This window comes from Carcharodon carcharias, chromosome 14 (assembly GCF_017639515.1).
Source record: "Carcharodon carcharias isolate sCarCar2 chromosome 14, sCarCar2.pri, whole genome shotgun sequence".
Lineage (NCBI taxonomy): Eukaryota > Metazoa > Chordata > Chondrichthyes > Lamniformes > Lamnidae > Carcharodon > Carcharodon carcharias.
In genome coordinates, this window is record NC_054480.1 from 144,224,761 (window position 1) to 144,249,680 (window position 24,920).

The window sequence follows — 24,920 nt, forward strand, 5'->3', positions numbered from 1 at the left end:
TCTAATTTAATTCTCTCATTCACCTATTCATTTTCATCTATATTTTTCATTAATCCTCATCCACTTTTTACTGCATTCAGGTGATGCCAAGACCTTCAAGGCTTCAGGTTCATTTAGACTGCGCGACAATTGGACGTGGTCTGCATTCTGCCTAATGAACATTGCTCAAAAGGACCACTGGAAAACATCACCAAAAGGGTAAATTTATTAATAAATACTTAGCTGAAAGCTTTTTGTTCTTAATTCATGGGATGTGGGCATCGTTGGCTAGGCTTGCATTTATTCTGCATCCCTAATTGCCCATGAGAAGGTGGTGGTGACCTGCCTTCTTGAACCGCTGCAGTCCACATGGTGTAGATACAGCCACAGTGCTGTTCGGGAGGGAGGGAGGGAGTTCCAGGATTTTGACCCAGCGACAGTGAAGGGACAGCGATACATTTCCAAGTCAGGATAGTGAGTGGCTTGGAGGGGATCTTCCAGGTGGTGGTGTTCCCATGTGTCTGCTGCCCTTGTCCCTCTGGATGGTAGTGGTCATGATTTTGGAAGGTGCTGCCTAAGGAGCCTTGGTGAGTCCCTACAGTGCATCTTGTAGATGGTACACACTGCTGCTACTATGTGTCTGTGGCGAAGGGAGTGAATGTTTGTGGATGGGGTGCCAATCAAGCGGGCTGCTTTGTTCTGGATGTTGTCAAGCTTTTTGAGTGTTGTAGGAGCTGCACTCATCCAGGCAAGTGGAGAGTATTCCATCACACTCCTGACCTGTGCCTTGTAGATTATGGGCAGGTCAGGATCATGGGGAGTCAGGAGGTGAGTTACTTGTTGAAAGATTCCTAGCCTCTGACCTACTCTTGTAGCCACAATATTTATATGGCTGGTCCAATTCAGTTTCTGGTCAATGCTAACACCTCAGGATGTTGATAGTGGGGGAACTCAGCGATGGTAATGCCATTGAATGCCAATGGGCGATGATTAGATTCTCTCTTGATGGGGATGGTCATTACCTGGCACTTGTTTGGCAAGAATGTTACTTGCCATTTGTCAGCCCAAGGCTCGATATTGTTCAGGTCTTGCTCATTTGGACAGGGACTGCTTCAGTGTCTGAGGAGTCGTGAATGATGCTGAACATTGTGCAATCATCAGTGAACATCCCCACTCCTGATCTTTTGATGGAAGGAAGGCCATTGATGAAGCAGCTGAAGATGGTTGGGCCTAGGACACTACCCTGAGGAACTCCTGCAGTGATGTCCTGGAGCTGAGGTGACTGACCTCCAACAACCACAACCATCTTTCTTGGTGCTGGGTATGACTCCGATCAGTGGAGAGTTTTCCCCCTGATTCCCACAGCCTTGATGTCAAGGCAAATGACTCTCACCTCACCTCTGGAGTCCAGCTCTTTTGCCCATACTTGAACCAAGGCTGTAATGAGATCAGGAGCTGAGTGGCTCTGCCGGAACCCAAACTGGGCATCGGTGAGCAGGTTATTGCTAAGCAAGTGCCGCTTGAAAGCACTGTTGATGACCCCTTTCATCGCTTTGCTGTTGATCGAGAATAGGCAGAAGGGGCGATAACTGGCCGTGTTGGATTTGTCCTGCTTTTTGTGTATAGGAAATACCTGGGCAATTTTCCACATAGCTGGATAGCTGCCAGTGTTGTAGCTGTGCTGGATCAGCTTGGCTATGGGTGGGGCAAGTTCTGGAGTGCAGGTCTTCAGTACAATTGCAGAATATTGTCAGGACCCATAGCCTCTGCAGTATCCAGTGCCTTCAGTCATTTCTTGATATCACGTGGAGTGAATTGAATTGGCTGAAAACTGGCATCTGTGATGATGGGGACCTCGGAGGAAGCCAAGATGGATCATCCACTCAGCATTTCTGGCTGAAGATTGTTGCAAATGCTCCAGCCTTACCTTTTGCACTGATGTGTCTGGCTTCCTATTATTGAGGTTGGGGATATTTGTAGAGCCTCCTCCCCTGGTGAGTTGTTTAATTGTCCACCATCATTCACGATCGAATGTGGCAGGACTGCAGAGCTTAAACTGATGCATTGTTTGTGGAATCGCTTAGCTCTGTCTATCACTTGCTGCTTAGGCTGTTTGGCATGCAAGTACTCATGTGTTGTAGCTTCACCAGGTTGACACCTCATTTTTAGGTAACCCTGGTACTCCACCTGGCATACCCTCCCGCACTCTTCATTGAAGCAGAGTTGATCCCGTGGCTTGATGGTAAAGGTAGAGTGGGGCATATGTTGGGCCAGGAGGTTACAGATTGTGCTTGAGTACAATTCTGCTGCTGCTGATGGCCCACAGCACCTTATGGTTGCCCAGTCTTGAGTTGCTAGATCTGTCTGAAATCCATCCCATTTAGCATGGTGGTGGCGCCACACAACATGAATGTACTCAGTCCACAAGTGGAATGACTAGGAGTGATTCTATCATCTGCACAGCAGTGTGAAGACACTGCCCTTCCCTCAGCCCTGTCCCAATCTCCAACACGCTCTGATTGTCTCTCTTGCTCCCAATCACCGGCCTACTTCCCAATCACTTTGCCCTACATGGGATCCATCCTCTTACTTCCCAGAACATGTTTGGGAGTTACTGCTGGGGATGCAGCAGCCTAAAATCCAAAGTTGATTTGCCGGCAAGATGTGCGGGAGTTCTCAGAATACATCTGCAGCTCACCAGTCTGATTTAAATGAGGCCCGAGGAACTTGCCGCTGACGCCCCCCCTGCACCCCACCCAGACCATGCAGGCTTCAGGCCTACCCATTCCAGTGCAGGGCATGTTTTCAGCACCCAGTTCTCACTGGCAGGCTGACGTGAACAAACTTCTGAGGCAAGGTTTTGATACATTATAGATTTTATTCAACAGCACCTCCCAAACCTGCGATCTCGAGCACCTGTAAGGACAGGGGCAGCAGGCGCATGGGTACAGTATCACCTACATGTCCCAAGTCACACACCATCTTGACTTGGAAATATATCACCACTGCTCCATTGTTGCTGACTCAAATACCTGGAAACCCTGCCCTATCTGCATTGTAGGTGTGTCTTCATCACAAGGACTGCAGTGTTTCAAGAAGGTGGCTCACCACCACCTTCTTAAGGGCAGTTAGGGATGGGCAAAAAATACTGACCTAGCCAGCGACACCAACATCCCATAAATGAATAGAAAAAAATTAGATGTTCAATGTATATTTAATTTTTTTCTATTGTTGATGATATTCTGGTGAAACAGGAGAAATATTACAGAAAATACCCAACATTAAACGAAAGAGATGCACTGGAGCAAATCTTTGGAAACTCACAAGACTATGATACAGGAAGTCACTCAATTTCCAGGCAAAATTTGAGAATGATTTTAACATCTGGAACTTTATTGGGTGAAACTTGGCAACAAAAACCTGAAAATGAAGTACCTTAAGAGTAATATACAAACTGACCACTGCCATTTTGAGGGGAGCGTTTAACGTCATCCCATTGAAAATGTAACCATCTGCTCTGTGTGTGCTGAGGGATCACATAACACATGGTAAAAGGCCACTAGAGATGCTTTCTGATGTAGTGAAAATTGTTTGCTGCCCTGTGTAACTGAGTGGTTAATGTCACATTTGTTTTAATATGGCAAGACATCTTTAAGATTATGATGCTGGAATAAACCCGTACATTTAGCACAGATGGCTTTGAGTGTAGCAAATTAGGGCTTCGAGGCCTAGCTGGAGCAATACCATCTCCTGTCACCACCCACCCCCGGTCTGCTGGCAAGAGGCCTCACCTCCAAACAGTTCAACTGGCTGCTGCCACCTGCGGAAACCTGGATGTGAACTGGAAAATCCCATTCTCCTTTAATATGGACTGGAAAGGTTCACTCTGTTTCTCCCTCCTCAGGTTTTTCCAGCATTTTCTATTTTTATTTAAGACAACAGGCCTCTTGGCAGACAACATGACATAACATCTATCTCCTTAACCAATGAGATTAAGGTATTGAGAAATGGATTGAGACATAGGGTGAACTAGAGTGTGTCAATTCAACGCCATATCAAAACAAGAAAGAAAAAATAAACAGAGGAAAAGAAAGATTAGATTAAGGAAGAGAAAAAGAGGCAGAAAGGAAAAGTAAGGAAAAAATTGTTTTAAATTTAAAATTTAACATTTTAAAAATCTCCAACAATAATTCACAATTTGAAGCGACTCCATGAGCAGGATTCTCTCTTCGTCAGGTGGGCAAATTGGATGGACCTGGGAGCCTACCTTCTGTAGGCTGTCTCTGTCTCCAAACTCCCCATCCGTGTTCCATGTGCACCCCAATACTGCCCCTGTTCTCCCCCTCCCCTCTTGTGTTTCCCAACACCCCCAGTCCTACATCTGTCTCCCCCCCTCCCCAACCATATTTCACACATCCCACCACCCAACTGGGCACAGGCGTGAGTGGAAAATTCCACCCCTTGTGTTCCAAGAAGAGCAGAATTGCCATTTGAGGGGTTGTTTGGCTTCCAAACTTGTAGGCCCTGGCCTACCCCGATCACGTTAGAACTGTTGCCCACACCTATCCCCGATCACCAATCACCTCCAGGCCTGACTGCCGGAAACCATTCCCTCGAGTTTTTGATTGGCTTTCTGGGGCTGTGAGGGCCATGTTAGTGGATGCTGCATGAGACGCATGTCTTGTTCCTGTTCTTGGGCTGGCGAAGGCCTTTCCATGCAGTGACGGTTGTGTACGGTATGGGGTGCAGGTCATGGTCTGCCTCCTAAAGATTTTGGTCCTGGGGGTTCGAGTCATGGTACTGTGAGGCAGCTGACACAGTCACAATCAGAGGAGGCATCTGTATCCTGTAAGTCGGTAGCTGAAAAGTCATGGGTGGGGGGGGTGGTATTGGTGGTCTCTGCAGTGGTGGGGGGTGAGGGGTTGGAGGGCGAGTCCGGGAAAGTCAGGGTGCATGTGGCTACGAGAAGGGGAGGGGTCAGGTCGACAAAGGACATGGGGACATCAACATTAAAGGGTTCAGAGGGGAGAACAGGAATATCCACCTGGTTAATCATGGGTTCGGGGGTAATGGGGGAGGCTGGCTAGTGATAGGAAGAAGGGGAATTAGGAGGCAGTGGGGATGCAGGAGAATGGGAGGAACTTGGTGGGTGATGGGGGAGGTTGGAAGTTGGTCTCCCAGACAAAGGACAGCAGCGCCATTTTCGGCTCACCTTACATTGTTCGAAAAACAAGCTAGAAAAAATCGGCTGGGGAAGAGACTCAGGCCGTGTGGGGGGGAGGTCATCACAGCAAATACTGGCCGATCGAAGGGGTACTCTCTAACTGTCCTGCTCAAACCATGGAGAGCTTGGCTCAGCTGAGCGCTGGACAATGAGTGAGCTTGGCTCCTTTCCTAAGGGTGCGCATTCAGGAGACAGTTCATTGTGTTAAGTTGCTGCGACGTATGTGGTGTTAATTGGCCACTGATCCTCACAAAGGCAGGTCTGCCTCAGCAAAGGTCACAGCTCCTGAGGCAGCCGGCCCTCTGATTGGACTGGCAGCTCTTGGGGTTGGGCTGCAATCCCCACCCCGGCAGCAGCCACTTAACTGGCTGCAGTCCACAAACTTCCGAGGGAAGGCCTGTTGGCTGGTCGTGAGTGCCAGCGACACGCCTTTTCTGTGGATGTTGGGCAATCTACCCGGCCGGCAAATTTCAAACCAATATTATTTCAAATCTGGGCCGAGATCCTTCAGACTTTACCTCCGTGATCCTATTAATGTCTATAAATAGTAACAAGCTTGCCTCAGTGTTTATTTGCTCGTGTGGATTTCACAGAATTTGTCACAAAACAGAGAGCTATAAATGTCTCAAATGGGTTTTATAAATGCACCCTTTCATCAGTATGTTCTCTCTAACCTAACAAATACAAAATAAGTAACAGGATGGTTCACAGCCAATATGACTCATGTCGCCACTCTCTGCAACCCACGTATGGCTTTAATTATAATAAACTGGCAGAACTCCAAAACTCTGTGGCCACACCCAATAGTGAATTTGGCTACATGCATCTGCCACTCAGATTCTGCCAACTTCTCAGCTGGTGGGAATGTAGGGATCGCAAAACAAAAAACAAATGGGAACGAAACAGGACCTATTTTAAACAGCGCTTGATTCATGTGCACTATAATCTCATCACGACATCACTGAATGCCACTATGAAGAGCATTCCCATGCTATTCCAAACCTGGGAACGCTATCAATCTTACGGCCCGCTTTTGAGTTTTTACCTTCTTTCTCTCTTCCAGCACAATTAGCAGACATAAGTGAAGGCCTCGATTTTACTTTGCTGCAGAAGGCAATGAATGGTGTGAGATGCCTGTGAGCTTATGGCACACCCGGAGAGTTCAGGACCAGGCAGCTGGGCCGATTTTGCAGGCAGGTCCTCATTTAAGTCAAAGATCCAGGAGTCCTACCTGACACCCTGCTGATTTTCCACTTGACTGGCGGGCGGGAGCAGGAATCTTTGGCAGCAGGAAGCCGAAAAAGGGGGCTCATGGGAATGGTTTCCAGGCCTGGGGAGGCGATTGGTGATCGGGGATAGGTGCAGGCGGCGGTTCTAATGTGATCGGGGTAGGCCGAGGCTGTGGAGCCCAACAACGCCTCAAATGGCAATCCCGCTCTTCTTGGAACACAAGGGGTGGAATTTTCCGCTCCTGTCAGCGGCAGGAAGAGAGCTGGGTGGGGGCACGAAATTTGGCGTGAAGGAAAATGTCAGTTTCCCACTGGCGGGAAATTAGTCTGGAATTTCGCCCTCCTGACTTTGATGGCAGGTTAAAGGCAGGTCGGGTTTCCCACTGTTGGGAACAAGGTTTGCATTCATTGGCATCTCATGAATGCTCATTAAAGGGCGAACTCAGCAGAATTACATTCCCTTTCTCAAATTAAATGTCCCGCCAGCGGATAATTAGAATGGCCCGTTTCCCGAGTGTATATAAGTGGGATGCACCTGGCGAGCTTCAGTTCATTAGTGACTTCAAGCTACATAGATGTTGATTTTGCCTACCTTTAATAGTGTTGCTGTGAGATTTCGAGTGTCTGTATCCCAAGCTGTGCTAAGGCTGGGCATTGGAGGCCATACCACCAGGGAAAGGGGGAAACAGAGGCAGGACTGGGGGCATTGAGGAACACGGGTGGGGAGCAGGGAGACAGAGGCAGGACTAGAGGGTGCTCAAGGAACAGAGTGCGGTTATGAAAGACTGTCCTGGGGCCAGGGTTATAAGACTGCCCGAGACTGTCTTGGGGCTGAGGTCATTCTGTCGGGGCGTATTGAAGGCACTGTGCTGGGGCTGTGTGGGCCATGTTAGAAGGCTTTGCATGGCACACATGTCTTGTTCCCCTTGGGTGAGGGAAGGTCTCCCTGTGCAGTGACGGTTGTGTACAGTATGGTGAGCAGGGTTTGGTCAGTCACCTAAAGATTTTGGTCCTGGGGGTTCGAGTCATAGTATTGTGAGGCAGCTGAAACAGTCACATTCTAAGGAGGCATCTGTTTCTTGTAAGTCGGTAGCCAAATAGTCATGGGTGGGGGGGTGGTATGGGCGGTCTCTGCAGTGGTGGGGGGTGAGGGATTGGAGGGGGAGTCCGGGAAAGTCAGGGTGCATGTGGCTACGAGAAGGGGAGGGGTCAGTTCGACAAAGGACATGGGGACATCAACATTAAAGGGTTCAGAGGGGAGAACAGGAATATCCACCTGGTTAATCATGGGTTCGGGGGTAATGGGGGAGGCTGGCTAGTGATAGGAAGAAGGGGAATTAGGAGGCGGTGGGGATGCAGGAGAATGGGAGGAACTTGGTGGGTGATGGGGGAGGTTGGAAGTTGGTCTCCCAGACAAAGGACAGCAGCGCCATGTAAGCTCACCTTACATTGACGCCATTTGAAAAACAAGCTAGAAAAGAATCGGCTGGGGAAGAGACTCAGGCCCTGTGGGGGGGAGGTCATCACAGCAAATACTGGCCGATCGAAGGGGTACTCTCTAACTGTCCTGCTCAAACCATGGAGAGCTTGGCTCAGCTGAGTGCTGGATTCGAGTGTGTAATGCACAATGAGTGAGCTTGGATCCTTTACTAATGGTGTGCATTCAGGAGACAGTTCATTATGTTGAGTTGCTGTGATGCATGTGTGGTGTAAATTGGCATCCGATCCTTACAAAGGCATGTCAGAATGAATGTAGGGGGTCCAAGAATCTTTGTCCATGTCTGCTCTACAAAGGCAGCAAGTGCCCTACAAGGCTTCACGTTGTCAGTGCACTGGTCATGGCATTGAAAGCACAATATTTGCATTCAGGATATAAGTGCAAATACTGGGTATCGATAGTTATTGTCAAGGCCACTGGAGGACAGCCAACACAAGGCTGACTGTGGCACCTAGGACCTGGGTCTTTTGACCGAATTAAGACCCTAGTTTTGAATGCGCAGTCATATCTGAGGGGAAAGCTCAGCTGCCTGTTGTCCCAGGATGATATCATCCTGCAAGGGCTATGTGATACGCAGACTAAGGGAAAGTCAAGGTTTGGAAGATCATTCCACGGGAACTACCATTGTTTGCTCAATCATTCACAGATACAAGGAGGAGTGAAGAATACTGGCTGCAAGCAATGCTGCCTTCTTGACAGCTTTGATTAGAATGAGGAGAAAAAGGGCCCATCGCCAATTGGCACAGCCCAGGAAAGACCATCGCCCTGAGGAACATCAGCCAGCGGGACCCCAGGAAGACCTAGACGTGGATGAGGAGGGGCCAAATGCATGAAGACATTTGGCGCGACCAAGAATCTACGGAAGACGCAGCTCACACATGGAGATCAGTGAAAGACAGTACCGCAGGTGCCTTTGTTTATCTAGGGATGTGGTAGCTTATATTTGCCATGTTCTCTATGAGGAACACACACTGCATGGGCTTGGAGGGCCTCCAATGCTGATAGTGCTGAAGGTTACTGCCACACTGAACTTTTTTGCCCGTGGATCCTTCCAGGGCTCCACTGGGAACCTTTGCTGTATCTCACAATCGATGACACACAAGTCCATAAGGGAGGTGACATATGTTTCAATAAAATTCACCATTGCATGCAATTCTGTATGGATGAAGCAAGCTAGGGTTCCAGAGCTGTGGGACCCGCTGCAATTCTCAGGTTTTCTGCAACTGCTGTCGACTGCACTCACGTGACCTTGGGATCTCCCTGGCAACAGCCTGTCAGATTCATTAATAGAAAAGGATTTCACTCTCTGAATGTCCAGCATGTTAGTGCTAGCTACCCAGAAAGCTCATATGACTCATACATTTTGAGTCACTCCCAGGTGCCGGAGAGATTTGAGGGAACTCGATGCTTAGAGGGTTGGCTGCTTGGTGATATGGGGTAAAGCAACTTGTTCGTCATTCACAGAGTGCATCTGAGGAGAGATACATTGCTGTGCATTCAGTCACAAGGTCCTTAATAGAGCAGACTATTGGCTTCTTAAAGATGCGTTTCAGATGTTTGGAACACTCAGGCAGGGCTGTCCAATACTCAACACAGAGAGTGTCCCACATCGTTGTTATTTGCTGCACCCTGCATATAGGAAATGCCTTTGTTCATGTCGCTGATGTGGAAATAAAGATGATTCACTGTGGTGAGATTGAGTTAGACTTAATGAAAATGAGCGACAAGATGGGAGATAATTGTGGGGGGTGGAGGGGTTCATGTTGTACACCTGAATGAAGGCAGGACATTGCATCACACCAATTATCCATTCAATTCCTGAGACTTGGAGAGGGATAAAAGCGAAATATATATTTACAATAATGCAGATTATGTCCAGTGAATGAACACCCATGCCACAATTGTGCATTCTAATCTTCCTAATTTTCCTAACTCTAACATCTAGGTGCAGTCCTGACATCTGCAGCAGATGTGGAGGCAGCCTACTGACTGCTACGCCCTGTTGCCTGAGATGGCCTTGGCGAGCTCCTCCTGGGGGCCTGATCCCTTGAGGGCCCTGGCCTGCTATGGGTCTCCTGCTCTGGGCCAGATGCACCCTCCTTGTCCTGGCCTGTTGGAGTTGATGGGGGTCACAGGCAGAGGAGATTTGGAGCAGCTTGATACCCTTAAAGTATCTGGGCGGATGTCCACAGGTTGTCTGGCTGGTGCTTCTCCTCCCTTTTGGTGCCTGAGGGCCTCTCCCTTACTCCTGAAGGAGAAGGGGCACCTGGAAGGAGGCCGAGGTGCTCTGTCCCCGTCTCGCCTACTCACTGCTGGAATGTACCCCTGGCTAGAGCGATGGTGTGCAGGGCCGAACACAAATCTGGTAGAAACTGTTGGACCTTCCTGCCCAGGGAGACTTCATTACGCTTACATGCCGGAGCTATGACATCGGACAAATGGACTCTTCCATCCTTCATTCCAGTCTGGTGATGGCCTCTGACGACTCTGTCTGATGTTCCTCTGCCTGTCTTTGCATCTCCAACACTTCCCTCAAGGCCGATTGCAGAGGCTCATGGACTCTGACTCTGCAAATGCCTGGTAGCGCGTGACATCTCTGTGGACTCTAACCCTAAGGCTGTCCGACACCCTTGGAGTGAATAGAAGCTTCACTTACCCTGGCGGAGCCCATCAGGTCATTCATTCATTTCCTGCACTGCAGGGCGGTTCTTTTTTGAGTGGCACAGGCGCTGACCTCCCTGGCGACCTCCTCCCAGGCCGGCATGGTCGGGTGGGCGGACCTCCGGCTCCCATCCCTCGGAAAGAGGCCCTCCTGCCTTTCCTGGACTGCCTGGAGGAGATCCCTAGCTAAGCCTCGCTGAACCGTGGCGCCGAGGGTTTGTGGCACTTGGTCGCCATGGTAATGCAGACGTTCAGTCCACATCTGGCTTGCCGTGAGTGAATGTCTGTGTGGGTACTGTTTAAATGTGGCGCCAGGACCTTCGACCCCATGAGGTAATGGTGGGATGGATGGATCATTGCCCGTCCCACAATAAGATTCCATGAGTTCCGAGTTGATGCATAATTAACGAACTGAAAAGCAGAAAAGCAGGCAGGAAAATCCACCCTGCCACCAGCGGAGAATCACACCGACTTTCCCATTAGCCACTGCACTTAGTCTCCAAAATGGAAAATTCTGCCCAAAGAGTTTAAACAAAAAGCAAATTGCTTAAACTTACACTGGCCTCTTCTGGCCAGTCAGCTCCTGCTACTGTGATTCTGCTGTTAGGCGTCGGGCAACGTGGGACTCCACTTGGATTCAAGTTAATATTACGTTGGACGACTGCTGATGTCGCTGGGCCACAGATTCTGAAGTCCCCTGCCTGCCTTTTGTGGGAGCCTCGTCTGTGGCTTGATTCATCATCATGAAAACCAGGAACACAGCCGGTTGGAGTGGGGTGCTTGGATTTTCTGAATTCAACCCTTCCTACAAACTATTGTCAATGTGGGGAGGGTGGCTGAATTTCCCAGCCAAAAAAATTTATCACACTACATTTTTAAGTCTACAACACACAAAGTCAGACACACCCAAAACCCCACAAAACTAAAAACAAAGCATATTAATGGTTTCTGGCAATGAGAGCAGAGAGTGTTGAAGGTTAAAATTATCCACCTAAAAGGCTTAACTTTGCTTGCGTTATGCAGTCGTGAGCTGTTTCCTCAACAGCCAAATCATAATTTCATCATTAAAAACAGTAAACTAATATTGCTGTCAGTCGGTACATTCTAACCGAGATCAACATTATAACGAAGCACATTTAATTCACTTCTTTCGGTTAAACATAAATTAGTTTTTTGTATGTATGCAGTTTGACTGCATTTTGCTTACCTGATCGGTGATGCCCAGTGATGCCATCTGGTGCTGACCCCAGCAGGGTAAGCAGGGCTAGTGTGAGGACCATCCCATTGAAAGTGGGTCCAACATGACAGATGCATTTCATATGCCCACTAGCTCACAGAGCCTGGAAACTCCAGTGCCTGTTCCTGTCTGGTGGGGTGCCCAGCAACCCTCACCCACACACCCCTCCCCCACCCCCCCCAAACACACCATCCACCCAAAAAAATTATTTTCCCACCCCTTCAGTTCCCAAAAGTCCAATTCAAATGAATTTACTCATGAGAATGGGTCCATGAATGAGGAACTGCAGTTACGGAGATAGATTGAAAAAGTTGGGACTGTTTTTCTTGGGGAATGTTGAGAGCAGATCTGATAAAGGTGTTCAAACTCATGGGGGGTCTGGACAGAGTGGATAGGGAAAAATTGGTCTCACTGGTGGAAGAATCGAGAGGAAGAGGACGCAGACTTAAACGGCAAAAGAAGCAATGACGACTTGAGGGAAAACTTTCACGCAGCGAGTGGTTAGGATCTGGAATGCACTGCCCGAGGGTGTGGTGGAGGCAGGTTCAATCGAGGCATTCAAGAGGGAATTGGATTATTATCTGAAAAGGAAGAATGTGCAGAGCTATGGGGAGAAGGTGGGGTAGTTGCACAAGGTGAATTGCTCCCTTCAGAGAGCCAGCACAGACGCGATGGGCCAAATGGCCTCCTTCTGTGCTGTGACCATTTGTCAGTCGGTGAAGTGCCCTCCCACTGACCCCAGCTTGTAAGGAAGTTGAGAAATATTTCTCTTTAAAAATATGTCCCTCTCATGTGCCCACCTGGAGACTGAAGGTGGGGGGGCCATGTTTAGGGCAGGAAGACGTTCAGCCCCAGGCAATGCTCTACTAGAAACTCCTAGTGAACTTTCAAATTCCAGGGCCTCCCCACTGTGTCAGAGTTACTGTGAGATAGCACCAAAAAGCCCAAGCAGGTTCAGGGTCAATTTAATCATTTTAATGAGGCAGAGCTGTTGTAAACGCGGTCAAAATCCAAAGGTTGGCCATGAATTACAACTACTCAATCGTAAATCTTAAACATTAGAGCTAGCGATGTTTATTATAAGTATAAAACTTTTTACAAAAAGTTTCATCAAGGAAGTCTTGATCTTACAATCTTTTACACAATGCCGATACCAATTGAAGCAAATTATATGGAGCCTTAGAGCATAAACCTACATAGGAACTCAAGGACAGCTCACAGGCTCCACCCACCACCCCGAAACAAAGTCGGCGTTGAGCTGACCCGCTCCATGCCAGCCCCCACTCAACAGCCGTAAGGCGCTGCGGGTGGGCTAAATAGGGCAGTGTGGGACTCCTGCCCCTCGCTGGGGAGGGAGTCCCATATTCAAGAGCTGCCAATCAGCAGCTCCATCAGGCCCAGCGGCACCAAGAGACCATTAGCGGGTACGGCCAGAACTACAACCAGGAAGAAAAAGAAGGCCCAATGGATCCCGCAGACAGGTAAGTTCGGCGTCTTGAGTAGGCAGGGTTTGGGTAGGTAAGGGAGGGGTGTGGAGGGGTTGGGTATGTTTAATGCAGCAGATAGGTAGAAAGAAGGTGCGGGGAGTCTCTATTTTAGGAGGGCTGCCCCCCACCTGCAAAGGGCAGCCCCTGGAGAAAGTTCCCCCTCTTCCTTCCCGCCCTTTGAAAATTTTATATTAAAGAACAGGCTGCCACCATTTTATGGTGGGGGCAGCACATTTTTGGAGTCAACTGGCTTGGTAACAAGGCCAATTAACCCTTGATTATCTGTTTATACATGGCGGGTGGGCTGCCAATTTAGCATTATGGAAGTGTGGCTGGGAAGGTGGTGAGGTGGGCGCCCACCTGATTTTATGTGCTCCCCGCTGATATCTTGCTCGATGGGGGGGCAGGTAAAATGCAGTCCCTTGTTACAAATTTCGGGTCTGGTGTAGATATTTTCTGATTACTATCATTGATTTCTGCTTTGTCTCTCACAATCAGTTCTTTAGTCCGAGATGACTGACAGCAAAATTCGGCGGTAGGGTTGGATGGTGGGCTAGGTGTTGCTGGAATTTGGGGATAGCAATTTGATTCTATTATTCTATGAGCTGGACGTTGTGATCCTCACACGTGTCCTCACTTGAACTTCAATCTTCCAGTGGATAAAACTCGTGAACACTCATGAGATTACATCGATGTAAAGGCAAGAAACTGGTTTATTGTGCAGAGCTCACATATTTGAACAGGATAGTAATTCCAGGCTTCTTAAAATTCTTTTATAAATCTTCGAATAATGTATAATGCGAGAAAGCACACGACTTTGTCCTTATTAGAAGAGAGGATATTTATCTTTGTTTTACTTTCCTTCTCATTAGCCCCCACTGTTATCTGACCGGATGACATTTTAGGGCAGGATTTTCCAGGCTGGCGCGTTGGGTAACATTCCGCTGCCCACGATCGGCCCCTGACCCCAATTTCACACTAGCCGGCCGATCAACGGCCATCCAGCGTGAAAGGCGCACTGTGGAGGTCGGCGCTGCTGGGGTGGGGGGGGCAGGAGGAAGGCGAGCCCTGAAGACAGCGCATGTCCGGTAGAGCGCACACTGATAACTCCCTGAGGGCGCAGAGCTGCACCAGGGAGCTGAGATATTGTGGACTCAAAAAGAAAGAATTTAAAAAGAGAGAAACTTCCCCACATGTGACTCAGTCACATGAACAGGGACACATTAAAAATGGTGTGCAAAAATGTTTATTTCCTTTTAATTACCGCTGGAAACCTCATCCCGGCCGTGGATGAGGTTTCATAAAAAATCCAAATGCTGCCTGGTCAATTCGCCCGCCCATCAACCATAAGGTTGCTTTCAGTATAGCTTTTAATTATTTGATTAAGGGCCTTAACAGGCCTCTTAATTGTCAGCAAGTCCGCTGCCAATTCTGGCATGCACCCACCGACCAAAGTAGCACGCGAGTGTGCGATGACGTTGGGACGCTCGCCCGTGGGAGGTAAAGTGCCCTTAGTTTCCAGTCCACCCCCAACCTGTATCTTGTAGCCTTTGTTTGAACTGATCTTGAACATATGTCTGTCTGACCTACTTGAGACCTCCCAGGATGGGACATTTTGTCATTAAATTTGTGGATCCATCTGGCTTAGGCTGAAGAGAGAAAATTAAAACACCTCTCACTCCACCCTTTCCCAAATGTGGGCTCCTTGATGCATCACTCCTATTGCTTTCAGATAGAATACTGTTCATATTGTTATCTAGACATGGTAATGTTGGAATGCAATGCCTGAGAGGGTGGTGGAAGGTGATTCAATGGTAGCTTTTAAAAGGGAATTAGATACGTACTTGCAAAGGAAAGTTTGCAGTTTTGACGGGGAAAAGATTGGGGATTGGGACAAATTGAATACCTTTATCAAAAAGCCAACAAAGGCACGATGAATCGAACGGGCTCCCTCTGTGCTGTAATATTCTATGATCCTACCCTTGATGAGTTGGGTGACAAGGAGTGGTTCCGTAACAACTTCCATTGTTCCAGAATGTCAGGTCAATGCTTAAATGGGTTTACTACTTATCTCTTTCTCTCTTCAACCCGAGTCCTTGATTTTAACCTTTCCTGAATTCTTCAGTATAATTGACACTCAAATTCTGTTCATGCAACGTATTGCCTATCTCTAATTACCCTTCTGAAGGTAGTGGTGAGGCAACTTCTTGAATATAAGTGGATCGCTTACTAGACAATTCCAGAGAGTGATTTTGACTCCACCACATTGTTGTGGGTCTGGAGTCACATATAGAGCAGACCAGGTAAGAGTTGCAGATTGCCTTCTCAAAGGGACATTGTGAAGCAGATGGGTCTTTATGGCAGTCCTGTAATTTCAGTCACCATAACCGATACTAACTTTTTATTCCAGATTTTCTTTTATTAATTGAAATTAAATTCCCTAGCCATCATGGTGGGATTTGAACTCATGTCATGGGATTATCAGTCCAGTCTTGCTGAATTATTAGTCCAATAATTTAACCACAGTGGCACCATATCCTAGGTTAGTTCCAATTCTTGGTTTCCATCACATCCTGATCCAGTGACAGTGCATCAAGGGCAAAGGGTTTCCTTTCTTCATTCATCTTACTTGAAACAGGCTTTTGCTGAGTTAACCATGGGCAGAATTTTCCCATTGGCATGCGGGGGGGGGGGCAGGTCCTGCACGTATGGGCAAGGCAACATTGGGCGAGTGTCCCGATGTCACCGCGCGCCATCGCGATATTTCATTGGGCAGGTACGCAACGCCCGCCAATGCCACCCGCCATTAATTAACGGGCCACTTAAGGCCCCTGAGGTGCCAATCGACACCGATTTTTTGACGCCCGTGCGATTTTCGGGTTGGCATGACGGTCAGGCGGGTAGGACACATTAGTATAAACCTCATCCACGGGCGGGATAAGAGGGCTCAGTGGGGTCACGAGTGTGCTCTGTCAAATGTTGATGTTTCAAAGTTACTGATACTTGCCTGTGTTATCTGCAATACTTCAAAACGCATCCCAGCTGCTTGGTCTGGACTCACAACCTTCAGGTCAGCACTCTGCAGTGAGGAATCGTTTTGAGCCTGCAGGTTTCAGGAAACTTTCCCTTAGCCTGAGAATGGGAGCTGAACTGTCCACTGGAGGCATCTCCTCTGAGGGCTAGAAGTGGGAGGAGGCCAGGAGTGCACATTCGGCCTCCAGGGGAGCCACCTTTGGGAGGTCAGGCGCAGGCTAAAGGGGCGCAGGGCCAAGAGGTAGTCCAAGGTGGAAGGGACTGCAGAAGACACCACTATCCTGCTGCCAGGTATATAGGCAGCGAAGCAGCTGCCTCAATATGTTTGAGGTGCAGTTCCGAATGAGGCTCCGTCTCTCAAGGGAGACAGTCAACTATATCTGTCAGATAATTGGGCCTGAGATCTCCCCTAACTGTGTGGGCGGACACCCCATGCTAGTTGCTCTAAAGGTCACAGCTGCCCTCAACTTCTATGCCTCTGGCTCCTTCCAGGGGTCAGTGGGTGATCTTTGTGGTTTCTCCCAATCAGCTGACCACACTTGTGTCAAGCAGGTCACAGATGCTCTGTTCAGATGGGCATTGACCATCACCCACTTCCATTGGGACTAGGCCAGCCAGACACAGCGAGTCAGAGGCTTCACGGCCATTGCTGGCTTCCCCCATGTCCAGGGTGCTATAGACTGTACACATGTGGCCATCAAGGCTCCAGCAGGTGAGCCCGATGCCTTCATCAACAGGAAGGTCTTCCACTCCATGAACATGCAGATAGTGTGTGACCACAGGATGCTGATTCTACAAGTCTGTGCAAGGTACCCAGGCAGCTCCCACGACGCCTACATCCTCAGACACTCCCAGGTGCCGGGGCTCTTCAGTGCTCCAGCCCGGCTGGATGGATGGCTGCTGGGTGACAAGGGCTATCCCCTCAGAAGGTGCCTCATGACGCCTCTCCACCATCCAAGAACAGAAGCTGAGCAGCGGTACAATAGGAGCGGCTCCACAAGGGCTGTGGTGGAGAGAGCCATCGGTCTTCTCAAGATGCACTTCCGATGCTTGAACCGTTCAGGGATTGCGCTCCAGTAACCCCAGATCACGTGCCACTGATAGTGGTTACATGCTGCGCTCTCCACAATTTTGTGCTGGAAAGGGGGGAGCTAGGGATGATGAAGATGTTGATGCATTGGCTGCGGCTGCACACGATGAGTCCAGCAGTGAATCTGAGGATGAGCACGCACAGGGTAATGTTGAGGGGTTAGACGCTTACTCCGGCATAATCCAGGAGGCTGGGACACCTGGGAGGCTTTAATCCAATGAACCTTCAGCTCACACACTACATATGGCCCTCCAGAATAAGCTTGGGTTGTAGGATCCATATTCGAGATCCAAGTGCAAAATCTGCCTGTTAGGAACATTAAATAAGGTCCTTGTTAATAAAGCTGAATGTCCCACAAAACACTCATTACGTTATTGGAAACCATTCCACCTGCAGAACAAAAGAGGCTCCCTCAGCCATGGTGACATGTCTGAATTTATTATTGCAACCAAAGAAACTTAATGGAACAAAGTAGAGAAGGTGTTCAAAATCACACCAACTCATAAAGACCTCATCTCAGGCCAACACAAAAGCCCCAGTGATAAACCCGTGGTGTGCCTAAGGTGTTTTATGTTTACGTTTTCGGGTGCTATGGCCTGGCGCTGCCCCCTCGCTGGGAGTGGTATCTGAGCCAGCTGCTGACTCTGCTGTCCTGTTGGCCTCGATGACCTTGGCTGTCGTCCTCTGGCCTGTGGAGCCAGTGCCAGCCCTGCCTGGGAGGGAGCTGCCAGTTCCACAGCTGGCATCTCCCCACTATTTGCAGCCTCACCGGATGATACAGTCACTGGGAGAGGGGCAGAGGAGCTGCCACCCTCATCCGGAGCGCCCTGAGAGGAGCCCACAGAGACGACAGGCGGCTGCTGTGCCGACGTGAGGTCACTTCGGACCTCCCTGCTCACTGTGGATAGATGGGCACCAAGCTGGGAAACTTGGTGCCCAGACCACCTCCCACACTTGCACTGACCAGCTGAGGTCAATGTCGATGTGAGGTACTTCCTGGTCCAAGCGCATCCCCAGGAAGCCCTGATGGGTCTCCTGGAGGAACCTCTCCACGAGAGTCACCACTCTCTCCATGGACGACGCATGGTGCTCAGACATGAGGCTCATTGCTTCAGCAATCGTCCGTGTAGATTCCTCCACCACGGACACCAAGCCAAGCATAGCCTCATGTATCTCCCCCAGATGCTCCCGCATACCCGGCTGCATTTCCTGCATTTGCTGCATCGCGAACGACTCCAGAGGCTCATCATCAGGTACTGACTGAGCATGTGCCTGGTCCCCTGCAGCCCTCCAACTGCTGGCACCATGGGCACTCTCTGTCTCTGCCAGCTCCTCCAGCAACTGTGAAGTTCCCTCACCGCTGTGCCCCGGGACACTAGCTGATGTTCTAATTCCCACCGAGGTGTTAGTATCTGCGCTGGTGCTTGCCTGGCAGAGATGGTGTGAGGCTGGTGAGATTTCAGGGCCATCAGGTGTGAGAGGGGGCCTCTGCTGCTCCTCCTCCCAGCCCTGCTCCAATGATGCTGAAAGGAAGAACAAGGACATTGGATCAGTTAACGTGGAGACAATGTCAATGTGTATCCCTGTCCCCCGGATCGTTATGCGCTCATCCTTCCATAAGCAATGGTCAAGCCATGTTGTAAACTTCAATCACTGAACATTCAGCACTGCCATGGCTGCTGGGAGAACAATGGTGACCTCACTGCTGGGCACACATACCTGCCCGTGGGACCCCAGCCTCACCCACACCAGTGGACCTGGGTGCATGGCTCCTCTCCAGATCCAGGGCCTCCTGCTCGAAGCAGCTGAGAATCTCTAACTGTGCCAGCCCTCCACCAGTCCTCACCCGCTCAGCGGCATTATGTACATTCTTCTCCTGAGAAGGAGAGAAGAGCATTGATTAGTGCAACTTGTACCTGGACTCTCTTCACGCACGGCCCACCCCAACCAGAGGGGGACATTGCAGGTCTCCAGTGCCTCCTCACCCCGCTGCTGCCCAACACTCACACAAAGATGCTCGGCCAGTTCCACATCCTCCCAGCCCCCCCTTGGCCAAATGCTGCCTACATCACATTAGGCACCACACGGTCTAACCTTCCATAACCAGGAGGCACAAGCACGTGGAGCACAGAGGACAGCAGATCGATCGGTGCCAACGCCACCTTGAAGCTCCCCTCCCAGCATCTCATCACCCTGACTATGACATGTCCCGGAGTTCCAGCTCTGCGCCCAGGTGCAGCTCCTCCAGGTTGTCCCCAAAACAGTCATGTGGGTCTCAGTGTACCACATGCCGCGGGGGCAGAACCCATCTCTTCACCACCCTCTCAGGGTGACCTCAGCATGGGCAATATCTGCTGGCCCATCCAGCGAAGGACACAGGCCATCGATGATTCAATGCAGTCCCTACACTCAGAGTTGGTGGGGGGGACACCAGGAGGGTAAGCCGACCTGCTGGGTTAAGTGACTAATGCCAACATAGCCCTCACCCTTCCTGAGCACAATAGGTCATTGAAGCGCTAGCGACACTGGACCCAGGAGCGCCGCACCACCTCATGGGAGCTCAGCACCTCCACCACCTCCTCCCAGGCACGCTTGGTCATGTGGGGCTGGGGGGGGTCTCCTCCTCCCATCCTGGGGCACCAGGACCTCCCACCGCGCTGCCACCTCCCTGAGGAGGCCAGCAAGGCAATAATCGGAGAAACGAGGGGCACAGAGCCCCCCTACCCTACCCTCCTGCCTGGCCTGCTCACCAGCAGCGCCCTGGGAGGCCCTTCCACTGGCCGTGATTCACAGCCTTTGAAAGACTGCAGCAGCTTTTTAAAACATAGTAGTCCCGCCGCCCGCCCACTCCCAATGTCCTCGGGAGCTGCGATTCACAGTGGGAGGGCCTTAATTGGCTCGCCCGTGTAAAATAGCAGCACGGACCCAATCGCGGGAGGCGGTCAGGTCCCCGCCTCTTCCTGTTCCCTCTCCGCCCCCTCACCAGCCAGAAAATTCAGCCCCATATAAATTATTACCATTTTCTCATTTTTTAAAATTCATTCATGGGATGTGAGATTCGCTGGCTAGGCTGGCATTATTACCCATCTCTAATTGCCCTTGAGAAGGTGGTGGTGAGCTGCCTTCTTGAACCGCTGCAGTCCATGTGGTGTAGGTACACCCAAAGTGCTGTTAGGGAGGGAATTCCAGGATTTTGACCCAGCGACAGTGAAGGAACAGCCGATACATTTCCAAGTCAGGATGGTGAGTGCCTTGGAGGGGAACTTCCAGGTGGTGGTGTTCCCATGTGTCTGCTGCCCTTGCCCTTCTAGTTGGTAGCAGTTGTGGGTTACAAGGTGCTGTTGAAGGAGCCTTTGTGAGTTCCTGCAGTGTATCTTGTAGATGGTACGCACTGCTGCCATTGTACGTCAGTGGTGGAAGGAGTAAATGTTTGTGGATGGGGTGCCAATCATATGGGCTGCTTTGCCCTGATAGTGTCGAGCTTCTTGAGTGATGTTGGAGCTGCACTCATCCAGGCAAATGGAAAGTATTCCATCACAGTCCTGACTTGTACCTTGTAGATGGTGGACAGGCTTTGGGAGTCCAGAGGTGAGTTATTTGCCACAGGATTGCTAGCCCCTGACCTGCTCTTATAGCCACAGTACTTATATGGCTAGTCCAGTTCAGTTTCTGGTCAAAGGTAACCCCCAGGGTGCTGATAGTGGGGGATTCAGCGATGGTAATGCCACTGAATGTCAAGGGCCGATGGTTAGATCCTCTCTTGTTGGAGATGGTCATTGCCTCACACTTGTGTGACACGAATGTTACCTGACACCTGTCAGCCCAAGCCTAGATATTGTCCAGGTCTTGTTGCATTTGGACATGGACTGCTTTAGTATCTGAAGAGTCGCGAATGGTGCTGAATATTGTGCAACCATCAGCGAACATGCCCACTTCTGACCTTATGATAGAAAGAAGGTCATTGATGAAGCAGCTGAAGATGGTTGGGCCTAGGACAATACCCTGAAGAAGCCCTGAAGTGATGTCCTGGAACTTAGATGATTGACCTCCAACAACCACAACCAACTTCCTTTGTGCTGAGTATGACTCCAATCAGCAGAGAGTTTCCCCCGGATTCCTATTGACTCCAGTTTTCCTGAGGCTCCTCGATGCCACACTCAGGCAAATGCTGCCTTGATGTCAAGGGCTGTCACTCACACTTCACCTCGAGAGTTCAGCTCTTTTGTCCATTTTTGAAGCAAGGCTGCAATGAGGTCAGGAATTGAGTGACCCTGGCGGAACCCAAACTAAGCGTCAGTGAACAGATTATTGCTAAGCAAGTGTCGCTTGATAGCATTGTTGATGACCCTGTCCATCACTTTACTGATGTTTGAGAGAAGACTGATTGGGCAGTAATTGGCTGGGTTGGATTTGTCCTGCTTTTCATGTGCAGGACACACCTGGGCAATTTTCCACTTAGCTGGGTTGATGCCAGTGTAGTAACTGTACTGGAACAGCTTGGCTAGGGGTGTGGCAAATTCTGGAGCACAAGTCTTCAGTACTATTGCCGGAATATTGTCAGGGCCCATAGCCTTTGCAGTATCCAGTATCTTCAGCCATTTCTTGATATCACATTGAGTGAATCGAATTGGCTGAAGACTGGCATCTGTGAAGTTGGGGTGCTCCAAAGGAGACCAAGATGGATCATCCACTCGGCACTTCTGGCTGAAGATTGTTGCAAATGCTTCAGCCTTATTTTTTACACTGATGTGCTGGTCTCCCCCATCATTGAGGATGGTGATAGTGGTGTCTGGGACATTATCTGTAAGGTATGATTCCCTGAGTATGACCATGTCAGGCTGTTGCTTGACCAGGCTGTGAGACAACTCTCCCAATGCTGGCACAAGCCCCTAGATGTTAGTAAGGGTTGGAGGGTTGACTTGCAGGGTTGACAGAGCTGAGCTTGCCATTATCCTTTTTGGTACCTAGGTCGATGCCTGGTGATCTGTCCCGTTCCCTATTGACTTTCCAGCGATATGATACAGCAATGTAGCTGGATCACATTGCTCTGGATCTGCAGTCACATATAGGCCAGAGCAGTTAAGGACAGCAGTTCCCTTTCCTTTTCTAAGGGGCATTAGTGAACCAGATGGGTTTTTATGACAATCAATGCCACGGTCATCATTAGGCTTTTAATTCCAGATTTTTATTGAACCCAGGTCTCCAGACCCCCATTACCCTGGGTCTCTGGGTTACTAGGCCTATGACCATACCACTACACTACCACCTCATCATCCTATATGCTTTGCACAATTTTATGATCCAGATATTCTGCCACTTTTTAACTGTTGAGAAATGATTCCTGGAAAGCAATAACATGAAAGTGGCAGGATCAGGCCCTGACCTAACTCTCGAATGGACTAAAACCAAACTATGCAACACTGCAGCCTATTTACAGTAGTTTGAATTTGACTTTATGTTATATAATTCCACTCTGATTGAAGATACGTTTTGAAATTTTCCAAATGGATCAATGGACAGTCTGCAAAACACAAGAACTTGATCTTTAAGAATTTTAATGTTAGTCATGGTGTGCCACTCCCATCCACTTACCTTAACAGACACAGAAATCCAACCATTATATGATAGTAATTCATTGTCACTGATCAAAGTGCAACCTGCAATGATGTACAGTCAATAGCTTAACTTTGGTCTACTCAAGGCACCTCACGCTCCACAGATATTGGTTTGGGAGCAGTAGCTGCGCAATCTCGTAGTTAAAATAAAATCATATGTGAGCTTTGGATGTAATTCGGACAATTTAAAGAGGAACTTTAATGTTGGACTAAGTCCTCTGTAATGTTGACCAACAGTGTGCTTGTAATCTGTATCTCTGTTCTTAGTCTGTTTGTATTTTTATTTGCAGGTCCGAAAAAATATTTGCAAAAACTCAATAAAGAGCACCAAGGACTGGACAGAGAATATGAAGAAAAATAGTAGAGTGTTTGCCTGTTTACTGATTATAAATACTCTTCCTAATGCTGTGGAATGGACACACCCAAAGTAATCACTTTGACCTCTGTCACATAGTGGCATCCATTCTGAATTGAAAGTGCACATCGCTGACCTACAGGTTCTTGTGAAAGCAAATACTAAAATGTTTCAGGAAAAGTAAAGGTTAGAACAATCAATGATATGCCTCAATGCAGTTAAATAAATTTTACTATGAATGCTTATAAAGCATGGTAACAAGATTTTTGCATACCTTCCTGGCACAATTGTTAATAGAAAACAGCCCAAATACTTGAGTTTCATTTATCGGACAAAATAAAATGTGGAACGTGTTCCAAGATAGTAATACTTATCAGAGTTGGGATAATGATTAGCCCCTCAATAGACAGGCTGTTTAATCCAAGATTTAAAATAATGAAAGAACAGCCATTAATCATTTTAATGCCATTAAATGCCTGCTGACCAAATTTCGTTGAAAAAGACAAAGCAAAACAGGATCTTATTTTCAAAATGAATAAGGATCAAATTAACGTACCGTTCATTTTATAAAGTCACACAATGAAACAGATGTGATACAGGGAGGTTTATCAGATTGAGGTTAATCTTGCAACCAGATGCCTTCACTGAGTGCTCTGTGTGTTGTGCCTGTTTTACAATCATTAGATAAACATGTTATTTTATTGAGATGATCGTTTAATTTAATTTACTAAAGCAATTTCTAAAGAAAACTTTTTAAAATGCTGACAAACATAGGTTTAACAAAGCCACTGAAGTTTAAAATAGGCAGCTAAAATTTCTTTCTTTCATTTTGGCTGTTCCTTCTCAATCAAATGAATTGTTTCAATAGGTGCTCACTTCTAACACCAGAAACTGAACAGATTGCTTTGAGGATCATGATCAACAGTCAGGTTGCACATTGTTAAATGTAGAATTTGTGTTACTTGAATTGGCTTTATACACACAGGACTAAAGGATGTATGTTCCTGAATTAGTTTTGACAAGAATATAAACAATCTTGCAGTATCTTGAGAATATCTAAAAGTAAAGCGATAACTGAAATTTTTCTATGTCAGCTATGTAATCCAGTTTGTATGCTCCAGTGAAAAATATATTAACCTCAAAGCTAGCAAATAGTTCCTGTGTACAGAATAAATTCAAAGCACATTTTTGCCACCAAAACAGCATTGCCCACAGTTAGGAACTGTAGGATCTATTACTAACAAGGCTATTATTGTACAAAAAGCTTTTCTAAAAGTTTCTAAAATGTCAATATAAATTAATGTAGGAAATTGAACAATAATGGTTTTCAGTGAGGGATAAAAGTCTTGCTAATTTGCTTTAAAACTTTTCAATTTAAATTACCAATTTTTCAACAGCACTTTCTTCCATTCAGGAATGCACATAAATAATGTGCATGGTTGTACTTAAATTATAAGCAAAACTATTTTGTTGTTTTGTAACTTTCAATACATTTAATTAGGTGTAAGCTGG

General features: G+C 48.3%; 1 long non-coding RNA gene across 1 annotated transcript in view; it reads left to right on the forward strand.

The window, feature by feature from the left end:
• Positions 1–23,468, forward strand: part of LOC121287489 — a 114,540-nt gene extending 91,072 nt beyond the window's left edge. Inside the window, exons 2-3 of the long non-coding RNA XR_005945197.1 lie at positions 81–198; positions 23,344–23,468. This is a non-coding gene — a long non-coding RNA (uncharacterized LOC121287489). The remainder of the gene's footprint in view (positions 1–80; positions 199–23,343) is intronic.
• The last annotated feature ends 1,452 nt before the right edge of the window (positions 23,469–24,920 follow it).